Genomic DNA, 9137 nt, shown 5'->3' with positions numbered 1-9137 from the left:
TAAAAACAGTTGGGAGTAGGATATTTTAATAGCTATCTCAAATCAGCAGTCAAGCATATCATGAACATTTTGCAAAGAGAAAAAAATTTACACATCTATATCTTCTTTTTCTCCTCTCCCAACCAGTATCACTCTCATATGTTTTTGTTGATTCTAACAAATGATTTTAGCATTGACTATCATTGGGCATCATATCACACAATAAACCTATCGTTAGATTTGAGAAGTAGCAAAGTGCTGAACCCCTGAACTTTAATATATTCAAAGTGACTTTGCATGTATCAGGTATTAGAGAAAGTTCAGAAGTGAATCTGGATATCAAAGGACAAGTTCACCTTCATAGACATGTGGGTTGAATGAATACAGCTAAATTAGTAGAACATATCAGTGAGAGTTTGTGGAAGATCGGACAATCCGTTCAAAAGTTATGAATTTTTGAAGTTTCTGCTCAGTCACGGCTGGATGAGAAGACTACTATAGCTTGTGATGTCACATGTGTACAACGATATAAAGAAAGAATAAAGAAAATTCAACGTATTTTCACTTTTTTCGCATAACAAAGGAGCACTTGACTTCTTTCTTTCAGAAGGCAGGGGAACAATATTACCCTTAACATACGTCAGTAACAAGTCAAAGAAATGTGCACTTTATTCAAAAAGTAAGGTTTTGTGAAATTCTCCTTTTTGTTTTCCTTATATCGTTGTATGCATGTGACATCATACACTGTAGTAGTCTTCTCATACAGCTGTGACTGCACAGATATTTTGAAAATTTATGACTTTGGAACGGATTGTTGGATTTTCCCCAAACTTTCACTGATGTGTTCTACTAATGTTGTTGCATTCACTCAATCCACATGTATATAAAAGTGGACTTGTCCTGTAATTACAGGGAGTTGCAGTGTAACCAGTTAATTCATGAATGGCCAAAAATCTGAACTCCGTGGTACAGCGTACACATTTCCTGTTTGTGGGTTTGTTTGTTTTGTTTGTTTTGCAATTTTATATAAAGTTCTTGCAAGACATAGATGTAAAGACCAGATAAGACTAAGAACAATGCCTTGAAGTAGTGAAACAAAGTCTGTGTATTTACTATGCTTTTGATTAAAAAATTATGAAATATGTGTAGTACTGAGTTGGATTTATTTGTAATATTCAGATTCCTGTACATACAAATACATTGCATTTTGCTTTGTGTATTTTTCGCATATTAAAGTAACTTCTTTCCAATGCACTACACATGGAAAATGATATCGATACACTGCAAGTCTTTTATTTCTCGTTCGTCAATACTGAAAGGTGACTAATTAATGGGTGTCTGCCGCTTGTCTGTGGTAGGGAAAATAGTTTTGGATTCAGACTTGCGGTGAATTGCGACCAAGTAGAAATGATATGAATTTGGAACAGGATTCACGAAAGTGAGTTGTGATCAGGTCGCATTGCAAGGAGCTGGATTCGTGACATAATCTATGCATTGTAGAAGTTGATTGGGTCGAATTGCACGGAGCATGGATGAGGAAGAAATGGAAGTCAGTTTGATATGATGGAGTCGAATTGCAGCAAAACTGGGTCAGGATATCCTTGAAAGATCCCTGCGATCCAAATGTATGTTGACCTCTACTGATGCCTTTTATTCTGTGCATAACCTAATCACTAAAGTACTTCATGAAAATATGCATCATAGTATTTTGAAACCTAGCGTGGGATATAAACCTAAATCGCCAGGCTCGGAGAAAGGATAGGATCGGGCTGACTGAAAGTGAAATTTGATTGGGTCGAATTGCAGCAAGCTGGAATCATGATTGGCAGTGATGACTCGATGAGATCGATTCAATTTGTAGGGATCCAGGCTCGGGTGAGTGGAAGTACAACCTGTACATGGTCGCATTGCAGGGAGCTGAGCTGAGAATGGAAATGAATTGAGATCGGTTCGACTTAAGTGAGCTGGAATATTGATGAATGAAAGTCCATTCAATGGGGAACTTCACACGGGTGAATGCAGTAAGCAGGGAGGTGGGAAGAGAGTTGCAAAATGCAGTGAGTTGTGTAAGATTGATCGGAAGAAGCTCAGTTAATTCCTATTAACATCTTATCGATGAGACGTATCATTTAGGGGCATGACAAACAGACCGAAATTACATATCATCTATAACCAAATTTTATCACAAGAATTTTGAATCTCGAAGGATGACTTTGCTTGAGTACACAAGCTGCTGGGATTTAGTGAGTGCAAGCGTACATGTCTGTGTGTGTGTGTGTGTGTGTGGTGTACAATTTTTGTTATACTGTAACTGGCATTTTGACAGGCATGGAATTTTGTTTATATGTTTGTTTGTTTGTTAGTTTGTTTTTGTTGTTGTTTCACGGGGTCCAGTTAACGTTGTGGTTGCTTCACTTTTCACCGGGTTTTGCTTCCTGCTCTTTGCTGTGAATTTTGAATGGAGCGTGATCTTTTGCATGCGTGGTTTGTGACACTCGTTCACAGAACCTCCCCTTTACTACATGTATTCAATTTACACTATGTCCTATCGAGGGACAGAGTGTTTTGCCTCCACTCAAGGGCACGGCATGACAACACACATCATTGTTCATAACTTTGAAGCCCGACTCACTTGGATACGAATCCACGACCGGAACCCGAGCCGTGCGATTGAAAGGCATCTGACAGGCACCTCAACCGACTGAGCCACCTCGCCGCTCTTAGAGGTGTTTATTTTGGCAGAAGATTGTTATATGAATATCACACTGTACAACACAGCAAAACGAACGTAGTTCCTCTTCACGTCATGTAGATAATAATATGATTCATTTGCAGAAGGAATGAGTTGGGGAAATCATAAAAACTAGAGCAACTAGAGATTGTAATTTGTCATCACTGACAAATTAAGGTGATCCGATTTTTTTTAATCAATGATTCGAGTCCTGATAGTGCAAAGTCTCAGCTACAACATATTAAAATCTGAGAGAAATTCACCGAAGCATAAGTAAGATAGTGCTCGATAAAGAGAGTCATGTCAATTTTCACATCTAAAAAATTCCCTCCCATAGAGATAATACGTCATAGCGAAGATAGAAAAAGAAGTACATGTGACCTTTGACCCCACTTTGCACAGACAAGATGGCATCTGAGCAAAAAGTGGTTATTTTATGAAATGATCCCTGTAACATGGTCTTTACGTGTGCAAAATATGGGAAAGATAAGACATGTATTCACCAAGATACAGGATGAAACATCTATGACCTTTGACCCTAATTTACATACCCAAGATGGCGTCTGATCAAGTAGTTGTTATTTTATGAAATAATGTTTGTGACATGAACTAAACATGTGCAAAATATGGTGGTGATAGGGTATGTTTTTCTTGAGTTATTGCACATAAAGTTGTAAAAAGAAAGAAATATTACAATACATCGAAGATAAGCTTTAATTTCAACCAAGTTTTTTCACGTGATCCCGACAACGTATGAAAAAACGAAGGGCACAATAGCGATAGCCCTACGTCTCTGCTACAACATATTAAAATCTTAGAGAAATTCACCGAAGCATAAGTGAGCTAGTGCTCGATAAAGATAGTCATGTCAATTTTCATTTCCATAAAAATTGAACTCCCATAGAGATTACACGTAAACTGGTCAAATTTGACAAGGTTACCTTCAATCCATTTTTTCGAGGTGATGTCGTCATCTAATCAAAATTGTGTAATTACATTAATGAAAGAACATTTCATAAGCTACAACATATTGAAATTTAGGTGAAAATTGGCAAAGGATAAGTGAGATACGCTCGAGTAAACTTGAAATTTGATGACGTCATTTTGAAAATTTACTTTTTTTACTTTATTAAGAAATTTGATATTTTTTGATCATTTTGTCAGCGTAGCCAGCCCATGAAATGACATGTACAACTCATCATCTTTCAGAATATGTCAAGAAAATGGGGGGTCACCGTCCATCCTGACGAGTAAAATCCGATTTAAAATTGGCGGTTTTTTGGCATAGTTGCACTGTGTATCCCCATTGACGCACGCGCGGAATTTTGAATTTGACGGGCCCGTATGACGTCATATTGAATCGGATCGACTTGAAACTTGGTAGAAATATTCCTTGACATTTTGGACATCCGATCCGTGTGAAAAAATTGAAAATTTCTATTTCATATTAGCTGTGCGTGCGAATATGTGCGTGCGCGTACGCGTCCGTCCAATTTTTTCAATTTTTCAAAAAATGCTCCAAATGGTCTGAAACGTGTGCAAAAAAAATTTTGAGCTCGATTTGAGCATACAAATATTTCAACGCGCGCATACGCGCGCGTTTTGAAATAAAAATGAATTTTGAGAATATGAGTAGAATTCGCTTGACTTGAAATATATGTGACGTAAATTTCATTGAAATATTCCATTCCATTAATGAGATATGCATGAAAATGTGTTTTCATATAATGACGTCATAGTGACGTCACGGTCGACTGATCACTATGATTTTACTTGCGCTGTCGTCTTTGTGACATGATACATATATGGTATAAGTTTGACATTGAGATGCAATGCACTTTCTGAGCTAACCTCTGCACAACTTTTGAGGAGAAATAAAGAAAGAAACAAAGAAAGAAGAAAGATTCAGTACAGATACAGAAGGTGATCCGAGAGGATACTCGGATCACCTAAAAAGAAAGAATCAGTACAGATACAGAAGGTGATCCGAGAGGACACTCGGATCACCTAAAAAACTGGCAGGGGTGAGCATCGAACCAGGGACCTTAGGATTACGAGTCGGATGCGCTATGCAATGACCTATTTCATGCTCCATAGGCCCTGTGTATTAAGCAAAATGACGCTGCATCGAAGCCACATGCAATTTTTCAACCAAGTTTTTCGATGTGATACCAACGTTGTATGAAAAAATGGAGGGCACACTTACGATAGCCCAAAGTCTCAGCTACAACATACTAAAATCTGGGAGAAATTCACCGAAGCATAAGTGAGCTAGTGCTCGAAAAAGAGAGTCATGTCAATTTTCACTGCCAGAAAAACTGCACTCCCATAGAGATAACACGTAAACTGGTGAAATTTTACAAGGATACTTTCAATCCATTTTTACGAGGTGATGACGTTATCCAATCAAAATGTTGTTTTATTATTAATGAAAGAACATTTCATAAGCTACAACATACTGAAATCTGGGTGAAAATTGGCGAAATTTAAGTGAGATACGCTCGAGTGAATTTGAAATTTGATGACGTCATTTGGAAAATTTACTTTGTTTACTTTATTAAGAAATTTGATATCTTTTAATCATTTTTTCAGTATCGCCAACCCATGAAATGACATGTACAACTCATCAGCTTTTAGAATATGTCAAGAAAATGGGGGGTCATCGTCCATCCTGACGAGTAAAATCCGATTTAAAATTGGCGGTTTTTTGGCATAGTTGCACGGTGTATCCCCATTGACGCACGCGCGGAATTTTGAATTTGACGGGCCCGTATGATGTCATATTGAGTCGGATCGACTTGAAACTTGATAGAAATATTCCTTGACATTGTGGACATCCGATCCGTGTGAAAAAACTGAAAATTTCTGTTGCATATGAGCTGTGCGTGCGTATATGCGCGCGCGCGTACGCGTCCGTCCGATTTTTTCAATTTTTCAAAAAATGCTCTAAATGGTCTAAAACGTGTGCAAAAAAAATTTGAGCTCGATTTGAGCATACAAATATTTCAACGCGCGCGTACGCGCACGTACCAAGAGAAAATGTGAATTTTGAGAATATGAGTAGAATGCGCATAACTTGAAATAAATGTGACGTGAATTTCCTTGAAAAACTTCATTCCATTAATGAGATATGATTGAGAATGTGTTTTCATATAATGACGTCATAGTGACGTCACGGTCGACTGATCACTTTGATTTTAGTTCGATTGCCGTCTTTGGGACACGATACATACATGGTATAAGTTTGAACTTGATAGGCATAGTACTTTCTGAGCTAACCTCTGCACAACTTTTGGGGAGAAATAAAGAAAGAAGAAGAAGATAACTAGAGATTGTAATTTGTCATCACTGACAAATTAAGGTGATCCGATCTTTTTTTTAATCAATCATTCGAGTCCTGATACTGCAAAGTCTCAGCTACAACATATTAAAATCTGAGAGAAATTCACCGAAGCATAAGTAAGATAGTGCTCGATATAAAGAGTCATGTCAATTTTCACATCTAAAAAATTCCCTCCCATAGAGACAACACGTCATAGCAGAGATAGAAAAAGAAGTACATATGACCTTTGACCCCACTTTGCACAAACAAGATGGCATCTGAGCAAAAAGTGGTTATTTTATGAAATGATCCCTGTAACATGGTCTTGACGTGTGCAAAATATGGGAAGGATAGGACATGTATTCACCAAGATACAGGATGAAACATCTATGACCTTTGACCCTAATTTACATACCCAAGATGGCGTCTGATCAAGTAGTTGTAATTTTATGAAATAATTTTCATGACATGAACTAAACATGTGCAAAATATGAAGGTGATAGGGGCTGTTTTTCTTGAGTTATTGCAAAGAAAGTTGCAAAAAGAAAGAAATATTTCAATACATCTAAGATAAACTTCAATTTCAACCACGTTTTTTCACGTGATTCCGACAGCGTATGAAAAAACGAAGGGCACACTTACGATAGCCGTACATCTCAGCTACAACATATAAAAATCTTAGAGAAATTCACCGAAGCATAAGTGAGCTAGTGCTCGATAAAGATAGTCATGTCAATTTTCATTTCCATAAAAATTGCACTCCCATAGAGATTACACGTAAGCTGGTCAAATTTGACAAGGTTACCTTCAATCCATTTTTTCGAGGTAATGTCGTCATCAAATCAAAATTGTTTAATTACATTTATGAAAGAGAATTTCATAAGCTACAACATATTGAAATTTGGGTGAAAATTGGCAAAGGATTAGTGAAATAAGCTCGAATGAACTTGAAATTTGATGACGTCATTTTGAAAATTTACTTTTTTTACTTTATTACGAAATTTGATATCTTTTAATCATTTTGTCAGCATAGCCAACCCATGAAATAACATGTACAACTCATCAGCTTTCAGAATATGTCAAGAAAATGGGGGGTCACCGTCCATCCTGACGAGTAAAATCCGATTTAAAATTGGCGGTTGTTTGGCATAGTTGCACTGTGTATCCCCATTGACGCACGCGCGGAATTTTGAGTTTGACGGGCCCGTATGACGTCATATTGAGTCGGATCGACTTGAAACTTGGTAGAAATATTCCTTGACATTTTGGACATCCCATCCGTGTAAAAAAACTGAAAATTTCTATTGCATACTAGCTGTGCGTGCGAATATGTGCGCGCGCGTACGCGTCCGTCCAATTTTTGCAATTTTTCAAAAAATGCTCCAAATGATCTGAAACGTGTGCAAAAAGATTTTGAGCTCGATTTGAGCATACAAATATTTCAACGCGCGCGTACGCGCGCGTGTTAAGATAAATATGAATTTTTGAGAAAATGAGTAGAACCCGCTTGACTTGAAATATATTTGACGTAATTTACATTAAAAAATTCCATTCCATTTATGAGATATGCATGAAAATGTGTTTTCATATAATGACGTCATAGTGACGTCACGGTCGACTGATCACTACGATTTTACTTGACCCGTCGTCTTTGGGACATGATACATATATGGTATAAGTTTGACATTGATAGGCAATGCACTTTCTGAGCTAACTCTTGCACAACTTTTGCGGAGAAATAAAGAAATAAAGAAAGAAGAACTAGAGATTGTAATTTGTCATCACTGACAAATTAAGGTGATCCGATTTTTTTTATCAATGATTCGAGTCCTGATACTGCAAAGTCTCAGCTACAACATATCAAAATCTGAGAGAAATTCACCGAAGCATAAGTAAGATAGTGCTCGATAAAGAGAGTCATGTCAATTTTCACATCTAAAAAATTCCCTCCCATAGAGATAACACGTCATAGCGAACATAGAAAAAGAAGTACATATGACCTTTGACCCCACTTTGCACAGACAAGATGGCATCTGAGCAAAAAGTGGTTATTTTATGAAATGATCCCTGTAACATGGATTTTACGTGTGCAAAATATGGGAAAGATAGGTCATGTATTCACCAAGATACAGGATGAAACATTTATGACCTTTGACCCTAATTTACATACCCAAGATGGCGTCTGATCAAGTAGTTGTTATTTTATGAAATAATGTTCGTGACATGAACTAAACATGTGCAAAATATGGTGGTGATAGGGTATGTTTTTCTTGAGTTATTGCACATAAAGTTGCAAAAAGAAAGGAATATCTCAATACATCGAAGATAAACTTTAATTTCAACCAAGTTTTTTCACGTGATCCCGACAACGTATGAAAAAACAAAGGGCACACTTACGATAGCCCTACGTCTCAGCTACAACATATTAAAACCTTAGAGAAATTCACTAAAGCATAAGTGAGCTAGTGCTCGATAAAGATAGTCATGTCAATTTTCATTTCCATAAAAATTGCACTCCCATAGAGATTACACGTAAACTGGTCAAATTTGACAAGGTTACCTTCAATCCATTTTTTCGAGGTGATGTCGTCATCTAATGAAAATTGTGTATTTAATTTATGAAAGAGCATTTCATAAGCTACAACATATTGAAATTTGGGTGAAAATTGGCAAAGGATAAGTGAGATACGCTCGAGTAAACTTGAAATTTGATGACGTCATTTTGAAAATTTACTTTTTTTACTTTATTAAGAAATTTGATATCTTTTAATCATTTTTTCAGCATCGCCAACCCATGAAATGACATATACAACTCATCAGCTTTCAGAATATGTAAAGGAAATGGGGGGTCACCGTCCATCCTGACGAGTAAAATCGGATTTAAGATTTGCGGTTTTTTGGCATAGTTGCACTGTCTATCGCCATTGACGCGCGCGCGGAATTTCAACTTTGACGGGCCCGTATGACGTCATATTGAGTCGGATTGACTTGAAACTTGGTAGAAATATTCCTTCACATTTCAGACATCTGATCACAGTGAAAAAAATGGGAAATTTCGATTGCATATGAGCTGTGCGTGCGTATATGCGCGCGCGCGTACGCGTC

Source organism: Diadema antillarum, unplaced genomic scaffold (assembly GCF_040938485.1).
Source record: "Diadema antillarum isolate AM-2024a unplaced genomic scaffold, OU_Dant_1.0 seq00002015_RagTag, whole genome shotgun sequence".
NCBI lineage: Eukaryota > Metazoa > Echinodermata > Echinoidea > Diadematoida > Diadematidae > Diadema > Diadema antillarum.
This window is presented reverse-complemented; position numbering follows the sequence as displayed.